Here is a 27,828-nt window from a genome sequence, read left to right on the forward strand (position 1 = left end):
TCCCTACTCTAAAGACTCAGTACTCCAGGGAACATCAGGGCCATCCTGCCTATTATGTAAAAAAGAATATGAAGGTACATTAGTGAGGATTCAAGTAATTGCTCACAATAAGTCACAATCTAGAAAATTTAAGAACCAAGACCACAGTAGGAGACTACATTGTCATTTGGTACATTCCCCTTAATGTCACATCATTTGAAGCTTCCCTACTTAGGAAGATGTCCAATTCAATAAACAGTAAAGTTTCATTTTCTAACTGACATTTTCACAGAGGTTAACAGGAGTAAAGGTATGTATGGGATCTGGATAAAGGGATGAGATAAAGGCATGTTGGGTTTCACAAGAAAAAGTTACCTGTGGCACACTATTAGAGGTACTGGACATTGAGGAAAGTTTGTTTACTCATCTCCCTAGAAAATTCAAGATTCTCTCAGGTGCTGATTGGCTGAGAAACAGAATAATGTCATCCAACAGGTGAGAGCCAATGAGAGTTTCAGCCTTACATACATGCTTCAATTTGGGCAGCTGAAAGCACATAATCCAGAGATATCAGTTCCTATGTCCAAGACTCTTAGGTCAGGAAAAATGTCATATATTTCTTTCAAGTGTTCATTAATAAAGTCTCATGTCCTTGACCTGTGAGTTTCACATTATGACAGATTCCATTATTAGTTGTTAAATGCTCACATATGTCCTCAGTCAGTGAATTACTTATGATCCCTGACCAAGGCAAATCTTTTAACAAAAAGCATTTAATTGGAATCTTGTGTTCTGCCCAGTTCATGAACCCCAAAAGACCAGGAATAAACAGACTCAGCTGTAAATACATGAGGTTCTTTTTATTACAAATTACAGCTACCACTTGGACCCACACCCCACAATGCTGAAATGGTAGGAGCTGAGTGAGCAGTGCCTAGGATAGTTGGGTGATTTAAAGATTCTGGTCCATCCCAGCATGCCCAAGGCAGGGACAATTCCTGCCTGGCAAGCATCTATTGGTCAAAATGCTACATTTTTAATATATTGGCTATAGGAAGGTCCCCAGACCATAATGACCTGGTGTGCCTTTTTAGGGGAATGGGCCAGTTTCCTAGAAACTGTATCTCTAGTGGGTGGGGAATGAATGCAGTAAGGTGGTCCTCCCCCTTAGAGCATGACTAGACTTCACCACCCACCTAATTCAGGTTTTATAATAGCTGCTAATTTTTAATCTTTTGGTCTCCCATTTCCCCCTTTCCCATGATCATTTGAAGACCCAATCTTGGGTCTCCCTGATATGACCCCTTGTATTCTATAGATTTAACTTTTTACAATGGTATCTGAGTACCATTAGGTATATTGCTCTTAAGCATTTTATTTTTGAAAGCCATTAAGTAATTGAAAATACAAGTCCCAAAGTTAAAAATTAAAATGAGTAGGGGATCCCTTCAGGGTGGATATAGGTGTAGTAAGCCACAAAGAAATGTTATTCTTTTTCTCTATTGTCTCTATAGGCTTTTAGCCCAGCTGCTGCAATATTAGTTTCCATTTAAGCTAATGCCCAAGATAATAGCTAATGCCCGGGAGCCCCTTTTGACTTAGCATTTCAGCCTGCTATGTGGGATTTGGGGCCAGAGATCCATCTTCTGGAGCTTCTTCAGTGCTGATTGTTGGACCGTTGATATCAGGGGCTAGGAAGGCTGAAATGTCAGTCAAAGGCTGGGAAATGGGGCATTCCCAAGCATCTGGTTAGTTGATCCACCCAAAGAGGCTGGGAGCAATCATGTCAGTTTCCAGGAAGTCCAGATTTCAGCTTGCAGTCCATAAGTGATCCCGGAACAGAGTCAAACGTGAAAATATGGTGAGACAAATTCAGACTGGAGACAGAAGTTAAAATGTGTCTCTTAAATGGGAAAGACCAGGTAAAATCTCACTTCCTATTCTTTCTTTTGAGCTATGCCAGATCCAAGCCACATCCTGAAACTCATACAATGTTTTTTTTTTGCATTCAAAAGGAAATATTTATTTAAAAAAAAACTCACAAAAGTAACAGATCAGCAAATCAAATATAACAAGATTTTGAGAGTAACAGGTAAAACTGCATCCCACTGAATGAGTAGCAGTTAGCTGTTTGTTTTATAACCTATATAAACAACTTAAGTGTGTCCATGGCAACATTTCTTCTGTGGGCATAGCTGTTGGTAATCAGCCAGGAATGGAGCTTAGCTATTTTTCATACATTCAGCATCCACTTTTAGCCCCCATCTCCATGTTCACACTGGAAAGTTAGGCAGAAATACAATACTGGCTTTAGTGTTAAACCCTGGATACTTAGATTTTTCTTTATAAGGTAACTAGAAGGAATAGGTTTCAGATATTGCTGTGTCAAAGTCTACCCCAGAAATGGTAGATACTAAGAATACTATAGTAAAGGCTATGGCTCTGGGTCAGATATACTCATTAAACAGATTTAACGTGATGAGAAGCACCTTTAAGTCTATCTCCAGAAGACAACCAAAGGAAGTTAAAATATCAAGCTGGTGACTGAATAATAAGCAGTCAGTGCACCATCAACTTATCAGAACTCTATTGATCAATTGCAAAACTCTGAACTTCTGAAATTTTATAACATTAGCACAACAGTAGCAAAGAGGGTAGAGAAATCTAAAGTATCTCTGATTTTTAATATACTTTAAAATATTTTATATCATTATAAGTTATATTTATATGCCTTAAATCATTTACTTAAGACTCACTAATCTTTTTTTTCTTGCATTATTAACCCTGAAACATTTTCCCAAACCAAATAACAACACTTTAAATTTTTACAACCTAAACTCCTGTATCATCAGACCCTACATAAGCTTCATATTTTTTATCCATTTATATATCTTAAGACACAGGCAACTAACATGAATCTGGTGAGCAAGGCAAACTGTTTTGTTTTCGTTTTTGTTTTTTGTCTAAATAATAGATCTAGTAACAAGAAGTTTTAACTAGCTAATGGTTCAATGAGTTAACAGTGGATCTAATTGTCTGCTCTTTAGCTGCAAAGCTACCATTAGCTTAGCATAGCTGTCAAGTTGACCAGAGACCTGAGAAGGGGAAATTATAAGATAAATAAATATACCGTTCCATGTGCCAATCAAAGTGACAGAGATGACTAGTTAGTCCATCATCTAGGCAGTGTCCCTAGCTCCTGTGGTCTCAAGGCATCATGAGCAGAGACGGTCCAGCTAGGCACAGATGAGCGACTGCTTCTGTGGAAAGAGGAACATGAGAGATTGACCACACCTTGCCTCTCACAATGTGAACCAATGGCTCTCCAGATGTCCACGGCTTTTTCCACAGTTTAGGCTGGGCCCTAGCACTGGTCCAGTTGCGGCAGTATTGCCCAGTGGTTAGCATACCACAATCCGGAGTCACCATCATCTGCCGTGCCCAAATCTTCTCAGAGACCTTGGGAGAGCTACTGCCAGGATTTGGGTACTCTGTCACAATAAGCTTACACATGTTAAAATGCTTATTCATCAGATCTTTGAGAAGCTTGAGGGCCAGCATATCTTATTTATTCTTTGTCTTTATTTTCTGCTCTAAACTGTGTCCTATAAAATAGAATGCTATAATCTCTAATTGTGGCATATTTCTAAGAGGTATGTTTTAGAACTATATTTTAAGTAGCCTAGGTTTAACCTTAAGAAAACCTAAACAAAGAGACTTGGTAACGCTCAACTGCAGTATTTAGCATAACTTTAAATCTGCTCTTTCTGAACTAAAATTAACACAAACCTTTTAATCAGATGCAGTTCACAGAGAGGCTAGAAAATCTTGCTGTTCCTACCATTTGCATTAAAATTAAACAGTAAAAAGCTTTGCACATAGCACTACTTAGAGGCTTGAACATAACTGATAGACCCACACAAGGATCACAGCAAACCTACAGCTCTATCCTCTCTATCCCTGAACCATCATGGTGGCTAGCAATGTGTTAGCATAGGCTGCGACTGACAATACCAAACATAGCCATTAGGTGCTGCTGATAATACAGCAAACACTGTGGAGCATCCACAATCCCCCACAAGCCAAAGTTCTAACATAGTGATCAAATAAGTTTTAGAACAAACTGCATGACAGAACAGTACAGATTTAAACTTTATGAACTATTCTGGCCAGACCAAAACTATCAGCCAGAATTCTCACTCCTTAAAGAGAAAAAAAAAATGCAATGAAGAATCACCTGCCTTTTAAATGAATTTTAAGATATTTTTAAATACAGTTCTTTCTCAAATCATATTAACTCTCTGACTTTATAATACATTCACTAACCTGCAACATTCTATATTCCTTCAGGTTCCTAGCTTCATTCTTCTGGCTTAACCAGATATTCTTATAGACAAGCTATTTTTTTTTAAATATTTCTCGCTCTCTCCCTTGCTTTTCAAACAACATAAAAACTCTCATCAAAATCCTTTCCATCCTGACATGATCCTGCTGGAGCCCATTGTCCATGATTTGCTTTTTATAGGCAAAGCAAAAACAAGTTACATTAATGCAAAAAGAAGTTCTGAAACTGCCAATTTTTTTTTCCAAAATTACTTCCCTGTAGCAGATATGGTAGTCCAAGATCACATAAACAAACTCTAAGGAATTTAGATCAAGTTTCAAGGAACTTTGTAAACCTTTCTTTTTTTTTTTTCCTGTGGCAAGGTGAAGACCAGGGTGGTAACATGTTTTTCAATAAACAAAGCAGCTTAAAAAGCAAACAGCTCTCCATAAGATAGATTGAAAACTGCAATTTTCTCAATTAGTGCAAACTATATGGCTTTGTTTCATTTAGTAAAATAAATAAACACCAAAGTTTTTTGTTCTCCCCCAAAGGATCAAGAAACTTTCAAATTTTCAGTTAGAGTACCTAAGAACATTGCCATACCCAAATGCGTGATAAACTTTAAACTTTTTATAGCCTTAAACATTTTCTAAAACCTGTTTTTGCAATATCAAAATAAAGTACCCCTTTTGTAGAAGTCACAAAGCATAACCATAATTTTAAAAGTCAAAACCAGATTTTAAAGCCATAATTCACCAGTGAAAACAATCCAATCTATAAAGCCAATAACAATTTAAAATAAGGAATCCTTTTAATCTAGAAGGAAACATGTGACTACCAAGATGGTGGTCACAGGTCACTTTACATTTTATGGGGCTTATTTTAAGATGGCAAAATCAAACCACGTGGCAAACTATATTGTTGCCTTTAAACATATGCATTTATAAATCTTATAAAACATAGGCACAAATATACATTTTAAACAAGTTTGAATGTAACCTTTAAATATACCCAATTATTTTTGATCGAATTAACGATGACCTACAGAGCATGAGATTAGTCAAAGATGAACATGATGGCTGTACATACAAAAACAAACAAATATTGCACAGACATTGAGACAAAAGCAAACAAACAAACAAACAAAAAAAGCATTCACCAGCTGGCCAAATTTCCTGGGACCAAAACTGATTCTTCTGAGACAGGCCTAACATAGAGATTCTTCCTGCTGCTACACCCAAGTGGGTGTAGGAGGCATTGGTCCTGCTGCCCCAGACAACACTAAGAGTGGAGAAGTGCCTATGCCCTACCCGGAGCCATGACTACAAGGTCACTGTACTCACCATGTTGGACAAAGTGACTGTGCTCCACCATGTTGGAAGTGTGTCTGACAAAGGTCTTACAGTTTCACTCACCAACACACACACACACACACACACACACACACACACACAAAGAAAAGACTAGACAGATTACCCACCAAAATACTGATGAAGCCAGAGGTGTCCCCTTGAACTTCAGCAGCTGTGACCACCAGTGCTTCCACATTGATCACATCTTGCTACCCAAATAATGACACCCGAGGCCTGAGGAATTTTCAGAATAGAGTACAGAAAGTACTGTACACACAGACATTGCACAGAAACATTTAGACACTTACTGACGGCATAAAAAACCTCTGGGTGAGGTTCCTGGAGTCTTGGGATCACAGACGAGCCCCCAAAATGTTCTGCCCAGTTCAGGAAACCCAAAAGACCAGGAATAAATAGACTCTGCTGTAAATACATGTGGTTCTTTTTATTGTAATAAAAATTAAAATTAATAATTAATAATTAATTTACTGTAAGTTTCAGCTTGGGCCCACAACCCCCACTGCCTAAGCAGTGGGAGCTAAGCGAGCTGTGCTCAGGTTAGTTGGGTGATTTAAAGATTTTGGTCCATCCCAGCATGCAAAAGGCAGGGCAGTTCCTGCCTGGCAAGCATATATGGGTTAAAATGTTACGTTTTGAATTGATTGGCTATAGGAAGGTCCCTAGACCATAATGACCTGTTGTGGCTCCCTAGGGAGATGGGCCTGTTTCCTAGCAACTGTATCTCTAGTGGGTGGGGAAAGAATGCAGTAAGGTGTCCTTCCCCTCAGGGAATGCCTAGACTTCTCCACCCATGAAATTCAAGCTTTAATTAATAATAGCTGCTAATAATTAATCTTTTGGTCTCTCACTTGCTTATATTTTTACAGAGACCATCCAAGGCGTCATGTAAAGTCAGCAAGAAGTCATCTTGGTGTAGTTCTTCAGCAGAACTGAGAGCTTTTCATACTGAACCACAAGTTGCAGGCAGAGAGATGGAGACAGAGACAAAAAGAGAAAGAGCTAGAGAAAGAGATTCAGAAATATTAAGACTGACACCGACAGAAACAATGATATAAATTGGCCTAGACCAAGAGACAGAGATTCCATTCAGTTTGTTCACTTTTATTTACATATCCACCTCCAGGCACAACATCCTATAATATAACCTCAAAAGGAATTATATGTTTTTTAATATTTTTTCATTTTAATTGTTATTAATTACACTTTATTCACTTTGTATCCTCCCATCAACCCCTCCATCCTCCCTTCCTAAACCTACCATCTCTCCTCCTTGTCTACTCATTCCCTTCCCCATATCCACTGATAGGGGAGGTCTTCCACTCCTTCATTCTGATGCTACTCAATGCGATCTCATCAGGAGTGGCTGCATTGTCTTCCTCTGTGGCCTGATAAGGCTGCTCCCACATCAAAGTGTGGTTTTCAAAGAGCAGGCAAAACACTTCAGAGGCATGTCAGAGGCAGTGCCTGTTTCTATTACTGCCATGGGGTGCATCTGTGCAGAAGATCTAAGTAATCTCCATCCATGGTATTTGGTTGGAGTATGAGTCTCAGGTAAGATCCCTGTGCTCAGATTTTTTGGTTGTGTTGCTCTCCTTGTGGAGCTCCTGTCTTCTCCAGATCATCCTATTTCTGACTTCTTTCATTATATTCCATGCACTCTGCCCAAGAGTTGGCATAAGCCTCAGCATCTGCTTTGATAGTCTTCAGGGGTGAGCCTTTCAGAGGCCCTCTGTGGCAGATCCTAACATGTTCCCTGTTTTCTCTTTCTTGTGATGTCCATACTTTTGCCATTTCTTGATGGAAATTGAAAATTTTTAGCCAGAGTCCTCTGTTGTAACCGACTATTAATATTTACTATTAAAAAAGGGCAAGCCAAAGAATAGCCAAAACAACTGTAAAAATCCAGGTAGAGGATGCCTAGGATATACTTAATGCTAGGGGTAAGAAAGTTTATATGCTAAAGGTAAGAGAGTTTATATAAAGTGCGACTATAAAGGCATAACTGTCCAGTCTGTATAAATAAGGGGCAAGTCAAAAAATAGCTACTATTAATGTAAAGCCTAGGTACAAAATGCCTAGGGTATGCTTAAATGCTAAAGGTAAGAGGGAGTTTATATAAAGTTTGGCTATAAAGGCATAATTGCCCGTTCTATATAAACAAGGTGATAGGACAATTAACTATAACATATAAAAATCTAGGGCTGAACCTCTAAACAGATATAAGATATGGATGATGTGCTTATATTCTAAATTAAAAAGGAGTTTATATAAAGTTTACTTAAAACGTGTTTTCTATTACTCAAGGCAACCAGATTGTATCTCTAAAGAGAGGCTACTCTAGGGAAATAGGTAGCAGCTTGACCTAATATAATAGGCACGCTAGAGCCCCCCAAAATATTTTAATCTATCCAACCTTATTTTGATTTCAACATGATAATGATTGTATGTTCAGTAATATGATACCTTATATTGCTGATCTCTTTACATGGGAACAGCTCTAAAACTGACTGAGACATAAAAATATGTCTCCAGCCAAAACTTCAACAATAATTGGCCAATAAATCCTTGGCTATAATATCTTTAATGTGTATTATGCTAACCTCTTAATTGATGTACATTAAATTGGCTTACAGTTTAGTTTCATCATGCACATCTCATACATTTATAATTTTAGAACACTATAATGCTTGTGAGATGTTATATGTTTGCAGAACAAAAGAACTAGACAACAAAGATGCTGGATCAAAGCTAACAGTATCATTTTTCAGCATTTTGAGACATTGACACATCTGTTCCAGCATCTTGCATGTTCTAGCATTTTGCTTATACCTGCCTCAACTCTACCTGCTGTTTCTCATCAAAGCCTGCTCCCAAAAGAACTTTGAAGAAAGCTACCAATTTTAACTGGTCCAGCATTTTAGACTGTTACAAAAAGGACTTTTATTAAGCCTGAAATTTCTCAACATTCAAATGTTATTGGACCACAAATGTTATTGCTTGCTTAATTAACCATTTTTATTTGGGCCCCCTACAGGATTTCTGCATGTCCACAATTGTCAGTGGAAGAAACTGTTGAGAATAGCGTCCAATTTCCTATACAGGGGTTGGGTATGTTTTTGGTTGTTTGCCATGGCTATGAAATTTTATTGTCATTGGGAGATGTTTATTATTAATGGTCTTATTCAAAGCAAAACAAGGAATATATAAGGATAACTTATAGAAATAGAAAAAGGGTAGATTATTGAATCCACTCAACTTAAGATTTTATTTGTTATTCCCAAATAAGGTTAGTTTTAACTCTGGTATAGAATTTTGCATACTAATGCAAAAATAAGTGTTTTTAATACATTGATATAAGCTTTACTATATTAATAGAAAGTCAAGATTACTCCAATACTTTTATACTACTATTAAAAGGTGGTTAGGATATTAGGTATGCAAGTTAATTGTTAGTTATTCAACTTATAGTCATGTCAAACAGTATTCTAATTTATCACAGGAGCATACATCATAGGTTTAACAGATAGATATGATTTTGTATACAAAGCAATTACATAAAGATGTAGTCTTCAAAACCTTCAGAGACCTACAGAATATGGCATTTAAAATGTTCTTACTATTTTAAAGATTCTTTGAAAATGAGACAAGTCATTTCCTGGCTGCACCCCACCTACCTGAAAGAAGTTAATGAGCATTGAAGAACTTCCATATGGAGATGGCTTCAAATATGCAAACATGCCACTTGGGTAAAGAAAATACCCTCACTTCACAACAGACAAATTCTTCCTAAAATGGGCAAGCTTAAATGCAGGACAAGTCGAATGCGGAACTATGCCAAGATAGGGTAAGCAAGTCCTAAATAGTCCCTGCTTCATGTATATGTCTGTCAAAATATTAATAACCACTTACAACAGTCCTCCCTCTTGATTAATTTTTAGCTGTACAGATATTAGTAGGTTTATCCTATGTTATATCTCTGTATGAATGATTATATACAATGGTTGTCTTTCTCTTTCTGGGATGGCTCACTTTAAGTTCCCAACATTTACCAGAAACTTTCATGACTTCCTTGTTTTTTTATTGTGGAATAATATTCCATTGTGTAGATATTCCAAAATTTCTTTATCAGTTCTTCAGTTGTGGGGCATCTGGGTTGTTTCCATGTTCTGGCTATTACAAATAAATCTGCGACAGACATGGTTGAGCAAATGTCATTATTGTGTACTTAAGTCTCTTTTGGATATGATATCCAGAGTGATTGTACAAGGTTACATTCCCACCAGCAGTGGTACAAGAATACATTCCCAACAGCAGTGGAGAAGAGTTCCCCCTCTTCGAAACCTCTCCAGCATTTGTTGTCACTTGAGTTTTTGATATTGGTCATTCTTATGGGTGTAAGGTGAAATCTCAGGGTCATTTTGATTTGCATTTCCCTCATGGGTAATGATGATGAGTATTCCTTTCAGTTTTTATCTGCCATTTGATATTCCTCTATTGAGAATTCTCTGTTTAGATCTGTTTATTTTTTAATTTTTAATTTTTAATTGGATTACTTGATTTGTTGCTTTTCAAATTCTTTAGTTCTTTATATATAGTGGATATTAACCCTATGTCACATAGAGGCTTGGTGAAGATTCTTTCCCAATCTGATGGCAATGTTTTTGTTTTGATGACAGTGTTCTTTGCTTTACAGAAGCTTTTCAGTTTCGTGAGGTCACATTTACTGATTTTTGCTCTAAGAGCCTGTGCTGTAGTTGCTCTGTTGAGGAAGTTGTCTCCTGTGCCAAAAAGTTCAAGGTTCTTCCCCAATTTTTCTTCTAACTGCTTTAATGTATCTGGTTTTATGTTGAGGGCTTTGATCCACTTGGACTTTAGTTTTTTGCAGGGTGATAATTATGGATCTATTTGCATGTTTCTACATTTAGACATCCAGTTAGACCAGCAGCATTTGTTGAAGATACTATATTTTTTTTCAATTATATGCTTTTGACATCTTTGTAAAATGTCAGCTGTCCATTGTGTGTGTGTTTTTTCTCTTTGGTTCTATTGATCCACCATTCTGTTTTTAGGTCTATACCATGCAGTTTTTATTACTGTTGCTCTATAGTACAGCTTGAAATCTGTGATGGAAATACCTCCAGAAGATCTTTAATTGTAGAGGATTGTTTTAGAAATTCTGGGTTTTTTTGTTTTTCCATATGAAATTGAGAATTTTTCTTTCAAGATCTATAAAGAACTGTGTTGGTAATTTGATGGGAACTGCATTAAATCTATGGATTGCTTTTGGTTAGATGGCCATTTTTACTGTTAAGCCTGCCAAGCCAGGAACATGGGAGATCTTTCCAACTTCTTATATCTTCATCTAAGTATTTTCTACTTCTTTACATTTTTTTCATACAAGTCTCTGACTTGCTTGGTTAGGGTCACACCACGATACTTTGTGTCTTTGACCAAATAAAGGAACACATCAAAGATATCATCTACTATGTCCAACTAGGCTTCATACCAGGTAGGCAAGGGTGATACAATATATGGAAATCCATCATATCAACAAACTGAAAGAAAAATAGCACATAACGATCTCTCTAGATCCTGAAAAAGCATTTGAGAAAATCTAACATCCATTCATGTTTAATGTGTTGAAGATATCATGGATACAAGGCACATATCTAAATATAGTAAAGGTAACATACAGCAAGACTATAGCCAACATCCAAATAAACTGAGAGATACTTTAAGCAATCCCATTGAGGCTACCCACTCTCACAATATCTCTTCAACATCTCTGGAATTCCTTGCTAGAGAAAAAGACAATTGAAGTAGATCAAGGGAATAGAAATGTATAATGAACAAGTCAAAGTATCACTATTTGCAGATAATATGATAATATACCAGACTGAACCCAAAAATTCTACCAGGGAATTTTACACCTGATAAACACCTTTTTAAATGTAGCTGGACACAAAATTAACTTTAAAGAAAAATCAGTAGCCCTCCTGTATAGAAAAGACCAAAGAGCTAAGAAAGAAATTAGAGAAACAAAAGAAATTATATAACCTAACAAGGCCATACCTCCTAACCCTTCCTAGACATTTCTTCATTGGGACTCTGCATGAAAATAGAAGAGCTTTAAGGGCACATTGCAATTAAAATCACCATGAAGTGGGTGAAGATGGAGGGACTTCTAGGCTAAAAGAACATATTTATTCTTATAGTTTGTCATTCAATACCACGATTAAAGTCCTTGCGAATTCTGAGGATTCTGAGGACTAAAGAACAGGACTGACAATCTCCTTTGGGGAAAAAAATGGAATACTTCTTTAATGGAGTATTATTCAGCTAAGAAAATTACATCATGATACTTTCAGGCACATGGATGGAACCAGGAAAATCATTCTTTGGTAAGTAACTAAAATGCAGAAATACAAATATGTTTTGTATTTACTTATTGGGAGGTCTTCTAATAATGGGGAATAAAGTTCCAAAATGCCATCTTTTGTGACCAAATCAGTCTGATAGACTAGGATAAGAAGGATGGAGAGGAAGTCCTCCCCTATCAGTGGACATGGAGAAAGGCATGCTTGGACAAGTGGGAGGAAGGTGGGATTGGGAGTGAAGAGGTTATAGTGACATACAAAGTGAATAAAGTGTAATTGATAAACATTAAAATAAAAAAAATATTAAAAAAATATAATTCCTTTTGAAGTTATATTATTGGAGGGCCTAATTTGAGGTTGATATGCCAATGAAAGTTACCAAAAAATGGAGTCTCTGTCTCAAGGTCTCTGTCACTTTGTATCTTTGTTTCTGTTGATATTGGTCTCTCTATTTCTGAACCTGTTTCTCTAGCTCTTTCTCTCTCTGTCTTTTTCAGTTTCCCTTTCTCTGACTGAATCTTATGGTTCAGTATGAAACCTCTCAGTTCCGCTGAAGGACTATAAAATGATGACTTACTGCTTGCTGACGTGACATCCTGGATGGTCTCTGTAAAAATATAAGCAAGGTCCCAATTTAATGCCTTAATGCTCAAAGAGTTGCCTTTGTCAGAGAGCATTTTTCCTGTAAATACATTCATGACAGAGGACTTATTTAACAAATTGTAATAGAAACTGTGATGATGTAAAAGTCACATGTCAAGGACACGTGACTTTATTAATGACCACTTGAAAGAAATATGTGACACTTTTCCTGAACTAAGAGTCTTGGACACATGAACTGTCATCTCTGGGTTATTTGCTTTCAGCTGCCCAGATTGAGGCATGTAGGGCTGCTGAACCTTTCTCTCAATAAGGCTGTCCACATGGCTCTTTTAATATCGGGCTCTTGAAACTTAATGTCTTTAACTTGTTTCATGACTTCATTCTCTTGCTCAGCCAATCAACACCTGAGAGAATCTTGAGGTTTCCATGGAAATGAGTAAACAAACTTTCCTCAGTGTCCAGTAGTTCTGCTCCGGGGCACATGTGACTTTTTGTTGTGAAACCCTACAAGCCTTTATATCATCCCTTTATCCAAATCCTACATCTTAACTTGTGTTTACCTCTGTAACAGTGTCAGATAAGAAATGAAACTTTAATGTCTATTTTATTGAACAGTTTCCTATTTATGGAGGCTTCAAAGTGATGTCAGATTAAGGAGGATGTACTGAGTGACTAGGTTGTCTCCTACTGTGGTTTCGGTTCTGAAATGTCCTAGGTTCTGACTTAGAACTGAACCGTTACTCATATACTCACTAAATGTACCTTCACATTTTTATTAATATAACTGGTAAACCAACCCTATTGTTACTTTGCCTATTGAGTGTTTAAGAACAGGGAAAACAGAAGCAAACCTGACAATTCCTAGGAATGGTTTGGCTTAAACAGAGAATGATATGTGAGTGTTAAAGGAGAATTGAAGGCAAGATATTTTTTGACAGCTGGTGTTGTTAAACACTAGTGTTGCAAATCCTCTGTTAGCAGGTTTGCCTTGGCTACCTGGCTAAATCAGCAGCTCTGTCCTAACAGGGGTCACCAAAGAACCCTCTTGGTGTTGAGGTTTAAATTTAAAACTGAGTCTTCAGTACAGAGAAGTGGGTCTGTGTTTTAGGCCTAGGAAACAAGAGCTGCTGTATCCTCAAGACAAACCCTCTAAATGTAGTATTAGTGCCAGGACTAATTATTCAGAGGTGCCACCTGAGCTCATGGGGTCTGACATTTTTTTTTTTTCCTACAAGTCTTTGAGATGCTTGGTTAGGGTCATAGGAAGGTAATTTATGTCTCTGAATGAATACAAGAACACATCAAAAATATCATCCATGGAGGGGCAAGATGGCGGCGCCGGGAGGACTCTCATTCTGAGCAGCAGCACAGCAGGATCAGCACAGTGAACAGCAATCAGAACTCTCGGCCATAAAACACAGTCATTGTGTTTCCCAGGTGAGAGGATACCCCACGGTGGGGGATTCAATCAGCTTTTAACTCACCCGGCTAAACCGCGGAAGAGATCCCGGTTCCGCCAGACGCTTGGCTGCTGGCCGCCAGCCCCAGCCCCAGCCCAGAGCCACAAGCCAGTGTCTCTGGTCACGGTCCTAGACTGAACCTTGGGCACCACACTATCAGAGACTGGAATTTTCAGTGGAGAGATAACCCCAGGGTACAGGAAACGATTGGGACCGGCCTTAGGTCACCCAGACATCCCCTGGAAAAGACTCGGGCGGGTTCCACGGGCACCCCAGGAGCCAGCCCGGAGCCAGAGCCGGGGACCCAGGTTCCGGCACAGAGCCCTGCCTGCCTGCGCGCCTGATTCGCCGCCAGAGATAGAAATGGCGGGTCTGATCTCAGAGCACTCAGCTCACCCCCAACCTGAAAAGGTCCCCGGAAAATTACCCACCTTAGGGAGCCACTCAGACTCCCAAAAGCCACAAAGGCAGACACAGGCAGTTTCTGCACACCAGACAGCTGGCAGAGACTGAGCCGCCATCACACAGCTGTGCTCCAGGCACAGGCAAATTTCTGTGGCCAGCCAGCTGGCGGACACTGAGCAGTGTGCGCCAGGGCAAAAAAAGACACTAGGAGTCCGTGTCTCCAGAGAATCCACGGGGAAGGAAGGAAACTGTACTGATCTAAATCACCCAATCCTTCCCTAGAAAAAGTCTAGCAGTCTAGTGGGGCCGAGGCGCCAGCACTCAGCTGTGCTCCAGACACAAGCACAAACAGTTGAGGCACGCCTGATGTCAAACTGGATCACAGCAGCTGATCATTAAATTTGCAACAAGAAACCCAGAAACAGGGCAGCTGCCCTCAGGACTTCCCTGGGTGAGAGGAGAACCCTCTCGACTAACAAAGACCACAGTTACCACTCAGGTCTATATCCCTGAGGTGAGTAACTCCTGAAAAAACACCAGCCATCCAGGGACTATACCCAAAAAGCTGAGAAGACATCCTTCAGGAAAATCCAGCTTTCTGCAAAGGGGATTCTCTCCCCCACAGGATCCCCAGGAACCACCAGAAAATAACCCCAAACTCCTAAGATAACACAATGGGTAGAGGCCAGCGTAAAAGCTCAAGCAACAAAAGACAGAGCAATATGGCATCTCCAGAACCCAGTTACCCAGGGGCAAGTAGCCCTGGACACCCCACCATAACTGAAATCCAAGAAGATGACCTAACAAGTATGCTCATGAAGATGATAACAGAGGAAACAAATAAGATTCGTAAAGACATAGAGGAAGATAAACTCAAACAGAATATTGCCATCCGTAAAGAAATAGAGGAAGCTGCAGCCAAACAGTTTATGGCCTTTAGAAAGGAAATGCTTAAAACACTGAATGAAATGAAAGAAACAGAGTTGAAGGAACTAAAAGAAAAACAGGAAAGTACAATCAGACAGGTGAAGGAAGTAAACAAAACAACTCAAGACCTGAAGATAGAATTGGAAAAATTAAAGAAAACACAAATGGAAGAAATAATGGAAAGGAAGAATCTAGGGAAGAAAACAGGAACTACAGAGGTAAGCATAACCAACAGACTACAAGAGATGGAAGAAAGAATCTCAGGTGTAGAAGATACAATGGAAGAAATCGATGTATCTGTCAAAGAAAATGTTAAATCTGAAAAATTCCTGACACAGACCGTCCAAGAAATGCAAGACAATATGAAAAGACAAAACCTAAGAATAATAGGTATAGAGGAAAAAGAAGACTCCCTTCTCCAAGGCCCAGAAAATATTTTCAACAAAATCATTGAAGAAAATTTCCCCAAGCTAAAGGAGAGGCCAATTAGAATACATGAGGCCTACAGAACACCCAGCAAATTTGACCAGAAAAGAAAATCCTCCCGCCACATAATAATCAAAACAGTAAGTATACAGAACAAAGAAAAAATACTAAAAGCTGCAAGGGAAAAAGGCCAAGTAACATATAATGGCAAACCCATTAGAATCACACCTGACTTTTCAACAGAGACTATGAAAGCCAGAAGGGCCTGGACAGATATCATGCAGACCCTAAGAGAACACAGATGTCAGCCCAGGCTACTATACCCAGCAAAACTCTCAGTCCTCATAGATGGAGAAAACAAGATATTCAATGACAAAAACAAATTTCAACAATACCTACAAACAAATCCAGCATTACAGAAGACACTAGAAGGGAAAATACAACCCAAGAAAGCTAGCTACATTCAAGAAAACACAGGAAATAAATAACCTCACTTCAGTAAAACAAAAAGCAACCAAACACACAACCTGATGACCACAGCCAACAACAAAATCAAGAGATCTAACAGCCACTGGTCATTAATCTCTCTCAACATCAATGGACTCAACTCTCCAATAAAAAGACACAGATTAACAGAATGGATACGTAAACAAAACCCAGCAATCTGTTGCATACAAGAAACACACCTAAGACACAAAGATAGACATTACCTGAGGGTAAAGGGTTGGAAGACGACTTTCCAAGCAAACGGACCCAAGAAGCAAGCAGGAGTAGCCATTCTAATATCTGATAAAATAGACTTTCAACCAAAATTAATCAAAAGAGATGGGGAAGGACACTTCATACTCATCAAGGGAAAATTCCACCAGGAAGACATCACAATCCTGAACATCTATGCCCCAAATACAAGGGCACCCACATTTGTGAAAGAAACATTGATAAAATTTAAAGCACATATAGATCCACACACATTAATAGTGGGAGACTTCAACACCCCACTCTCAACAAAGGACAGGTCAACCAAACAGAAATTAAACAAAGAAACAATGTCTCTGACAGAGGTCATGAATCAAATGGACCTAACAGACATTTACAGAACTTTACACCCAAACACAAAAGAATTTACCTTCTTCTCAGCACCTCATGGAACCTTCTCCAAAATAGACCACATAGTGGGTCACAAAGCAAGCCTCAACAAATACAAGAAGATTGAAATAATCCCATGTATCTTGTCTGATCACCATGGAATAAAGCTGGACCTCAACAATAACAGAAATAACAAAAAGCCTACACACACATGGAAACTGAACAACTTGTTACTAAATGACAGCTGGGTCAGGGAAGAAATAAAGAAAGAAATTAAAGTCTTTCTAGAAATCAATGAAAATGAAGACACAACATACCCGAACTTATGGGACACAATGAAAGCAGTGCTAAGAGGAAAGTTCATAGCACTAAGTGCCTTCAAAAAGAAATTCGAGACAGCTCATTCAAGCACCCTAATGGCTCACTTAAAAACCCTAGAAAAAGAAGAAGCAGACACACCAAGAAGGAGTAGACGGCTGGAAATAATCAAACTCAGGGCTGAAATCAATCAATTGGAAACAAATAAAACAATTCAAAGAATCAATGAAACCAAGAGCTGGTTCTTTGAGAAAATCAACAAGATCGACAAACCCTTAGCCAGGCTAACTAAAAGGCAGAGAGACACCACCCAAATCAACAAAATCAGAAATGAAAAGGGGGATATAACTACAGACACTGAGGAAATCCAAACAATCATTAGGACTTACTTCAAAAGTCTATATGCCACAAAATTTGAAAATCTAAATGAAATGGACAATTTTCTTGATCGATTTGACTTACCAAAGCTGAACCAGGACCAGATAAATCAACTAAATAGACCTATATCCCCCAAAGAAATAGAGGCAGTCATCAAAAGTCTCCCATCCAAAAAAAGCCCAGGACCAGATGGCTTCAGCGCAGAATTCTACCAGACCTTCAAAGAAGAGCTAACACCAATTCTCTTCAAACTATTCCACAAAATAGAAACAGAAGGAATATTACCAAATTCATTCTATGAAGCCACAGTCACCTTGGTACCTAAACCTCACAAAGACTCAACAAAGAAAGAGAATTTCCGGCCAATCTCCCTTATGAACATTGATGCAAAAATACTTAATAAAATACTTGCAAACCGAATCCAAGAACACATCAAAGATATTATCCACTATGACCAAGTAGGCTTCATCCCAGGTATGCAGGGGTGGTTCAATATACGGAAATCCATCAATGTGAACCACCATATTAACAAACTGAAAGAAAAAAACCACATGATAATCTCCCTAGATGCTGAAAAAGCCTTTGACAAAATCCAACATCCATTCATGTTCAAAGTATTGGAGAGATCAGGGATACAAGGCACATATCTAAACATAGTAAAGGCGATATACAGCAAGCCTATAGCCAACATCAAACTGAATGGAGAGAAACTTAAAGCAATCCCACTGAAATCAGGGACAAGACAAGGCTGCCCACTCTCTCCATATCTCTTCAACATAGTGTTGGAAGTCCTTGCTAGAGCAATAAGACAGTTGAAGGAGATCAAGGGGATACAAATTGGAAAGGAAGAAGTCAAATTATCACTATTTGCAGATGATATGATAGTATACGTGAGTGACCCCAAAAACTCTACCAGGGAACTCCTACAGCTGATAAACACCTTCAGCAAAGTGGCAGGATACAAAATTAACTCAAAAAAATCAGTAGCCCTCCTGTATACAAAAGACAAAAGGGCTGAGAAAGAAATTAAGGAAACAACACCCTTCACAATAGCCACAAATGACATAAGGTACCTCGGAGTAACCCTAACCAAGGAAGTCAAAGACTTGTATGAAAAAAATTTCAAATCTCTGAAGAAAGAATTAGAAGAAGATATGAGAAGATGGAAAGATCTCCCATGCTCATGGCTTGGTAGGATTAACATAGTAAAAATGGCCATCTTACCAAAAGCAATCTACAGATTCAATGCAATGCCCATCAAATTACCAACACAATTCTTTACAGACCTGGAAAGGAAAATTCTCAACTTCATATGGAATAACAAGAAACCCAGAATTGCTAAAACAATCCTCTACAATAAAAGATCTTCTGGAGGTATCTCCATCCCTGATCTTAAGTTGTACTATAGAGCAACAGTTTTAAAAACTGCATGGTACTGGCATAGAAACAGAATGGTGGATCAATGGAACCGAACAGAGGACCCAGAAATAAACCCACACACTTATGGACACCTGATCTTTGACAAAGACGCCAAAACCATACAATGGAAAAAAGATAGCATCTTCAACAAATGGTGCTGGTCTAACTGGATGTCTACATGTAGAAAAATGAAAATAGATCCATACTTGTCACCCTGCACAAAACTGAAGTCCAAGTGGATCAAAGACCTCAACATAAAACCAGACACATTAAATCGGCTTGAAAAAAAAGTGGGAAATACCCTAGAACTCATTGGTACAGGGGGAAACTTCCTGAACAGAACACCAACAGCACAGACTCTAAGAGCAACAACCAATAAATGGGACCTCATGAAACTGAAAAGCTTCTGTAAAGCAAAGGACACCGTCATCAAAACAAAGCGACCGCCTACAGATTGGGAAAGAATCTTCACCAACCCTTTATCTGACAGAGGACTCATATCCAGTATATATAAAGAACTAAAGAAGCTGAAAAGCAGCAAACCAAGTAATCCACTTAAAAAATGGGGAACAGAGCTAAACAGAGAATTTTCTGTAGAGGAATACCGAATGGCAGAGAAGCACTTAAAGAAATGCTCAACCTCATTAGCCATTAGGGAAATGCAAATCAAAACAACCCTGAGATTTCACCTTACACCCATGAGAATGGCCAAGATCAAAAACTCAAGTGACAACACATGCTGGAGAGGTTGTGGAGAAAGGGGAACCCTTCTCCACTGCTGGTGGGAATGTAAACTTGTACAACCACTCTGGAAATCAATCTGGCGGTTTCTCAGACAACTAGGAATAGCGCTTCCTCAAGATCCAGCCATACCACTACTGGGCATATATCCAAAAGAGGCTCAAGTACACAAAAAGGACATTTGCTCAACCATGTTTGTAGCAGCCTTATTTGTAATAGCCAGAAGCTGGAAACAACCCAGATGCCCCTCAACTGAAGAATGGATGCAGAAATTGTGGTACATCTACACAATGGAATATTACTCAGCAATGAAAAATAAGGAAATCATGAAATTTGCAGGTAAATGGTGGGATCTGGAAAGGATCATCCTGAGTGAGTTGTCTCAGAAGCAAAAAGACACACATGGTATATACTCACTCATATAGACATACAACATAGGACAAACCCACTAAAACCTGTGCATCTAAAGAAACTAAGCAAGAGAGAGGACCCTAACTAAAACGTCCAATCCCCATCCAGAAAGGCAAAGAGGATGGACATCAGAAGAAGAAGAAAACAGGAAACAACCTAGGAACCTACCACAGAGGGCCTCTGAAAGCCTCTGCCCTTCAGACTATCAAAGCAGATGCTGAGCCTGATGGGCAACTGTTGGGCAGAGTGAACGGAATTTTAGGTAAGAACTGGGAAATAGTAAGAGCTGGAGAGGACAGGGTCTCCACAAGGAGAGCAACAGAACAAGAAAATTTGAACATAGGGAACTTCCCAGTGACTCATACTCCAACCAAGGACTATTCATGGAGATAACCTAGAACCCCTGCACAGATGTATCCCAGGGCAGTTCAGAGTCCAATTGGGTTACATAGTAATGTGAAGAGGGACTGCCTCTGACATAATCTGATTGGCCTGCTCTTTGATCACCTCCCTCTGGGGGGGGGGGGTGCAGCCTTACCAGGCCACAGTAGAGGACAATACAGCCACTTTTGATGTGAACTGACAGACTAAGATCAGAAAGGAGAGGAGAACCTCCCCTATTAGTGGACTTGGGGAGTGGCATGCAAGCAGAGGGAGGAGGGAGGGTGGGATTGGGATGGGAGGAGGGAGGGGCTTATAGGGGGATGCAGAATGAATAAAGTGTAATTGATGAAAAATTTAAGAAAAAAAGGGAAAAAAATAATTTAAGAACCTTAAATGACTTTCAAAATTGGAGGAAAACATGGAGTTAGTCAATTGGCATGGAGCACGTCTCGCCCCTGGGGGCAATGGTCTCCTGAACCTACTCAGACCTCGGACACCACCACTGCTAGTTCTAGAACTGACGCAGGATGTTCCAACGAGGGGTTAAGGCTTCTCATAATATTTCCTATAAGCCCACACCTGTTTGTCTATATCCCCCATTTTTATTTATTATTAGCCAGATAGAGCCAAGTAATTGTGGTAATGATACTCGCTTTTTTTTAAACCCCAATGCTAGTAAAGTTAGGTATGCCCTGGTTACTCGCATGCCTCACTGGGTGCCTATGCCCATTGATGCCCCTCACGCTATGACTCTCTTCAGACAGAAAAGGGATCTTGGAACTACAGCCACCATTGTTACTACCATCTCATTGACGGCTGTTGGAGCTACCACCAGGGCATTAGCCATGAGTCATACTGGGCAGACTGCTCAGACCCTGAATAATCATTTAGCCAATGTAGCTCATGCCTTAGTTGTACATAAAGGAATTAATGCTCAACTAAAAGGAAGCTTGATGGTGTTCAATCAGAGGATTGACCTCTTGCAGGAGCAAATTGATACCCTATGGCAAATCGCTCAACCTGGCTGTCAATGAAAGTATGCTGGACTTTGTGTCACTAGCATACAACATGAGAATTTTTCCTGCGCTGCAAATCTGTCTAAACAACTGTCGAGCTATATTTTAGGTAATTGGACTGGAGAATTCGATACTACGATGGAGCAGCTGAGAGTGGCCATTGTCACAGTAAATTCTACCAGAGTGGACGCAGGACTAGCCACAGGATTATCAATATGGATTGCTGCAGCCATGAATCATCTGAAGGAATGGGCGGGCATGGGAGTGTTAGCAGGCCTTCTGGTGTTGGTCTCCTTGGTTTGCCTGTGGTATATATGCAAGATTAGAGTCTCACAACAGTGTGATGCAGCCATGATCATTCAGGCCTTTACAGCCATTGAAGCAAGACATTCTCCCCAAGCATGGTTGGATGCCATAAAAAGCTAAAATGATACGCTCAGGATGCGAGGCTAAGCACTGCACTCAGGGTCAGCCGCTTTGGACCCAGAGAAGAGCATGTCTGATTGCATGCGGGTTGATGCCCCAGGTCCCGCCTCTGAGAAAAAGGTATCGGACGGGTCCGATGCTCTTTGGGTGGATGACACCTAAATGAACATCTGTACAAAGTCCCAATTTATTTCTAATATCAGAGATCAGACCTCTACTCTTGCCTGATGCGTCTAAAACAAAAAGGGGGAACTGTAGAGAGCTGCAGAATGCTATGCCTTAAAGATGGAGCTGGTTTCCGCCTTCCACCTTCCCGATGGTGAGTGCTCTCTGTCAGGAACAACTCCACATTTGGCTAAGGCCGAGGATCTGGCTTGCTTCCATGTATGTGAACCTATCTGCATTGCCCCCGTGGCACGCCTGGGTTGGCTACCCAGAGGCTATTTAAGCTGTGGGCTGGCTTTCCCCGGGGTCCGAGGATTGTTCAATGTTCCTGAATAAACTGCATTGAAAAAAAAAAAAAAAAAAAAAATATCATCCACTATGACCAAGTAGGCTTCATCCCAGGTATGCAGGGGTGGTTCAATATATGGAAATCAATCAATGTGATCCACCACATTAAAAAAAATGAAAGAAAAAAAAACACATGATAATCTCCTTAGATGTGGGAAAAGTATTTTGCAAAATCCAATATCCATTCATGATAAAATTTAAGGGATACAAAGCACATATCTAAAGATAGTAAAGGCAATATACAGCAAGCCTATAGCCCAGAGCAAACTAAACTGAAAGAAACTTAAAGCATTCCCACTGAAATCAGGGACAAGACAAGGCTGCCCACTCTCTCCAATATCTTTGCAACAGAGCTCTGGAAGTCCTTGCTAGAATAATAAGACAATTGAAAAAGATCAAGGAGATAGAAATACAAAATGAAGAAGTCAAAGTATCACTATTTGCAGATGATATGATAGTATACCTGAGTGAACCACAAAATTATACATGGGAATTCTGACAGCTGATAAAGACCTTTGGCAAAGTGACTGGATACAGAATTAACTCAAAAATCAGTAGTCCTCCTGGATACAAAAGAAAAATAGGCTGGAAAAAATAGGGAAATAAAAGAAATTTGTTTCCTATTGTTTCCTACAAAGCCCTATTTCCTAACACCACCCACATATTTCCTCACTGGGGACTATACATGTAAAGAGACAAGCTTCAAGAGGATTTGCAATTCAAATCACAAGGAATTTGAAGAAGATAGAAGGACTTCTAGGCTAAAAGAATACTTATCCTAATAGTTTGTCATTCAATACAATGATTAAAGTACCAACAACTTCCAAGGACCAAAGAACAGGACTGATAATCTCCTTTGGCAAAAATGTGGAATATTTCCATAATGCAATATTATTCTGCTAAGAATATGAAATCAATATTTTCAGACAAATGGTTGGAACTAGGAAAAATCATCCTGGTGAAGTTATTAAAATACAGACAGACCAATATGGTTTGTATCCACTTATTAGGAGGTCTCATAACAGTGTGGATAAAGTTCCAAAAGGCCATCTATTGTGAACAAATCACACTTCCTCTAGGGGGATTGGGTGTCGGTTAATTGAGATGTTGGTCTAGGGCATCCTACAGAAATTTTCAAGTAACCCAAGCTGTTTTTATTAAAATATGTTGCTCTCTGCCCTCATTTGATAGATCAGTACCATGCCCCTGTATTTGTTACACCCAGTTCCAAAGCCCCAAAAAGATCTACAGGAATAGACTCCATTGCAAAACACATGAGGGGCTTTTATTGTAAATTTCAAGCTGCAGCTTGAGCCCACAACACCCACTGCCAGAAGCAGTGGGAGCTGAGTGAGATGCACCCAGGTTAGTTAAGTGATATATAGATTCTGGTCCCTCCCAGCATGCCCAAGGCAGGGGCAATTCTTGCCTGGCAAGCATCCATTGGTCAAAATGCTACATTTTGAATTGATTGTCTACAGGAAGGTCCCCAGACCATAATGACCTGGTGTCCCTCCCTAGGGGGATGGGCCAATTTCCTAGCAATTGTTATCTCTAGTGGGTGGAGAAAGAATGCAGTAAGGTGGTCCTTCCCCTCAGGGCATTACTAGACTTCTCCACCCATATAGTTCAGGACTTAATAATAGTTGCTAATTTTTAATCTTTTTGGTCTCTCATATCCCCCTTTTCCATGATCATTTGAAGACCCAATCTTGGGTCTTCCAGATATGACCCGTTGTATAGATGACCTTTTTATAATGGGATCTGAGTACCATTAGTGTAATGCTCTCAAGCATTTCTTTATGAAAGCCATTAAGCAATTGAAAATACAAGCCCCAAAGATAAAAATCAAAAGAGTAGGAGTCCCTTCAGGGTACATATAGGGGTAGTAAGCCAAGGAGAACTATTATCCTTTTTCTCTAGGGTCTGTCTAGGCTTTTAGCCCAATTGCTGCAATATTAGTTTCCATTTCATCTAAGCAGATGCTGAGGATAATAGCTAATTCCAGGGAGTCAGCCCTTTTTGACTTAGCATTTAGGCCTGCTAGGGGGGATTTGGGCAAAGATCTGTCTTCTGGAGCTTTTTCAATGCTGACCATTGGACCATAGGCTTCAGGGGCTAGGGAGGCTGAAATGCCAGTCAAAGGCTGGGCAATAGGGCAGTCCCAAGCATCTGGTTAGTTGATCCACCCAAAGAGGCAGGGAGCAATCAGGTCAGTTTCCAGAAAGTCCAGATTTCAGCTTGCAGTCCACAGCTGATCCGGGAACAGAGTTAAACTGGTGAAAATCTACTGAATCAAATTCAGACTGGAGACAGAAGTTAAAATTCATCTATTAAATGGGAAAGATCAGGGAAGATCTCATCTGCAATCCTTTTGAGCTCTGCCAGATCCAGGTCACATCCTGAAACTCATGATTTATTTATTTTTTGTACACAAAAGGAAATATATATTCAGCAAATCTAACATAACATTCTGAGAGTAACAGGTAAAACTGCATCCACTGAATGAGTATCAGCTGTTTGTTTTATAACCTTTATAAACAACTTAAGTGTGTCCATGGTAACATTTCTTCTGTTGGCATAGCTGTTGGTAATTAGCCACAAAAGGAGGTTGGCCATTTTTCATATATTCAGCATCTACTTTTAGCCCCCATTTCCATGTTTACAATGGAAAGTTAGGTAGAAATACATTGCTGGCTTTAGTGCTAAACCCTGGACACTTGGATTTTTCTTTATAAAGTAACTAAAAGGAATAGGTTTCAGATATTGCTGTGTCAAAGTCTACCCCAGAAATGGCAGATATTAAAAATACCATACTAAAAGTTATGACTTGTGGGTCAGATATACACACTAAACTGATGTTTTTAACATAACAAGAAGCACCTTTAAGTATATCTCCAGAAGCCAGCCAAAGGAAATGAAAATCTCAACATGGTGACTGAATAATAAACAGTATTTCCATCCCCAATCTCAAGCTGTACCACAGGGAAACAGTAATAAAAACTTCATGGTATTGGCATAGAAACAGAAAGGAGGACAAATGGAACCTAATAGAAGACCCAGAAAGAAACCCACACACCTATGAATACTTGATTTTTGACAAAGAAGCCAAAACCATTCAATGAAAAGAAGACAGCATCTTCAACAAATGGTGCTGGACCAACTGGATCTCTACATGCAGAAAAATGAAAACAATTCCATATTTATCACCCTGCACAAAACTAAAGTTGAGGTAGATCAAGGACCTCAACATAAAACCAGTTGGGAAAAAAAGTGGAGAACAGCCTAGAACTCATTGGTACAGGAGACAACTTCCTGAACAGAACACCAACAGCACAGGCTCTAAGAGCACCAATCAATAAATGGGACCTCATGAAACTGAAAACCTTCTGTAAAGCAAAAGACACCTACATCAAAACAAAACAACTGCCTACAGATTGGGAAAGAATCTTCACCAACCCTTTATCTGACAGAGGGCTAATATCCAGTATATACAAAGAACTAAAGAAGAAAAGCAGCAAACCAAGTAATGTAATTAAAAAATGGGGAACAGAGCTAAACAGAGAATTTGCAATAGAGGAACATCAAATGGCAGAGAAACACTTAAAGAAATGCTCAACCTCGTTAGCCATTAGGGAAATGCAAATCAAAACAACCCTGAGATTTCACCTTACACACATCAGAATGGCCAAGATCAAAAACTCAAGTGACAACATATGCTGGACACGTTGTGGAGAAAGGTAAACACTCCTTATTTGCTGGTGGAAATGTAAACTGGTACAACCATTTTGGAAGTCAATCTGGTGCTTTCTCAGACAATTAGGAGTAGTGCTACCTCAAGACCCAGCTATACCACTCCTAGGCATATCCAAAAGATGCTCAAGTACACAACAAGACATTTGCTCAACCATGTTTGTAGCAGCTTTATTTGTAATAGCCAGAACCTGGAAACAACCCAGATGTCCATTAATGGAGGAATGGATACAGAAATTGTGGTATATTTACACAATGGAATACTACTCAGCAATCAAAGAGGAGGAAATCATGAAATTTGCAGCAAATTATGGGATCTAGAAAAGATCATTCTGAGTGAAGTGTCCCAGAAAGAGAAAGACAAACATGGTATATACTCGCTTGTATAGAATACAAGATATGATAACCATAATGAAATCTATACACCTAAAGAAGATAATCAAGAAAGTAGACATGGGCGAGGATGATCAATCCTCAGTGAGAAAGACAAATGGAATGTGCACTGAACGTATGACTGGAGTCTACTGCAGAAGGCATCTGAAAGACTCTAACTAGCAGTGTTTCAAAGCAGACACTAAGACTCATAACCAAACCCTGAGCAGAGTGCAGATAATCATATGAAAGAAGGGGAGTTAGTATGATATGGAAAGGATAGGAAGTCTACAAGGATGAAATGTATCTGGGCAGAGGGTCTTTTCTGAGACTGACATTCAACCAAGGACCATCTATGGATATAGCCTAGAACTTCTGCTCAGATGTGACCCATGGTAACTCAGTAACCAAGTAGTTTCCCAAAGAAAGGGTAACAAGGACAATTTCTAACAGGATCTCAAGGGTAGGCTCTTTGATCCCCGCCCCCAGGGGAGGAGCAGTCCTGTTAGGCCACAGAGGAGGACTTTGCAGCCAGCCCTGAAGATACCTGATAAAACAGTGTCAATTGAAAGGAGAGGAGGTCCTCTCCCATCAATTGACTTGGAAAGGGGCAGGGAGAAGACCAGGGAGGGAGTGTGGGATTGGGGAGGGAATGAGGGAGCAGGATACAGCTGGGACACAGAGTTAACAAAATGTAACTAATAAGAAAAATAAAATTAAAAAAAGAGAAAAAAATAAATGCTTAACATTTTAAAATATCAAAAAAAGTTTATCCAAAAATCTCCTATATTTCTACAAATGTGGCATATTTCTCAAGTAAGCATAAATAATTTACTTGCTAGCTGTAAGTTACTTTCTTCTAATTTATTAGTCTGCATTTTATATTCTAACATCATTTAATTATATAAAGTCAGGTTATGTAATTTTCTTTTTTCTAATACAGGATTTATTGATTTTGGTTATAGATTTAATGACTGTTTACTTTCTCGGTTCCCAAGAACTGAGAATTATTGCTAATGCCTTGATCTTAATGATTTTTTTAAAACTTAATATATTAATAAGACTCATTTTAAAATATTTTTATCATTTTAGTGGTTACCATATTGAGTACATTTTCAGGTGTTAAGATTACTT

The sequence above is a fragment of the Meriones unguiculatus genome, assembly GCF_030254825.1.
Source record: "Meriones unguiculatus strain TT.TT164.6M chromosome Y unlocalized genomic scaffold, Bangor_MerUng_6.1 ChrY_unordered_Scaffold_25, whole genome shotgun sequence".
NCBI classification, from domain to species: domain Eukaryota; kingdom Metazoa; phylum Chordata; class Mammalia; order Rodentia; family Muridae; genus Meriones; species Meriones unguiculatus.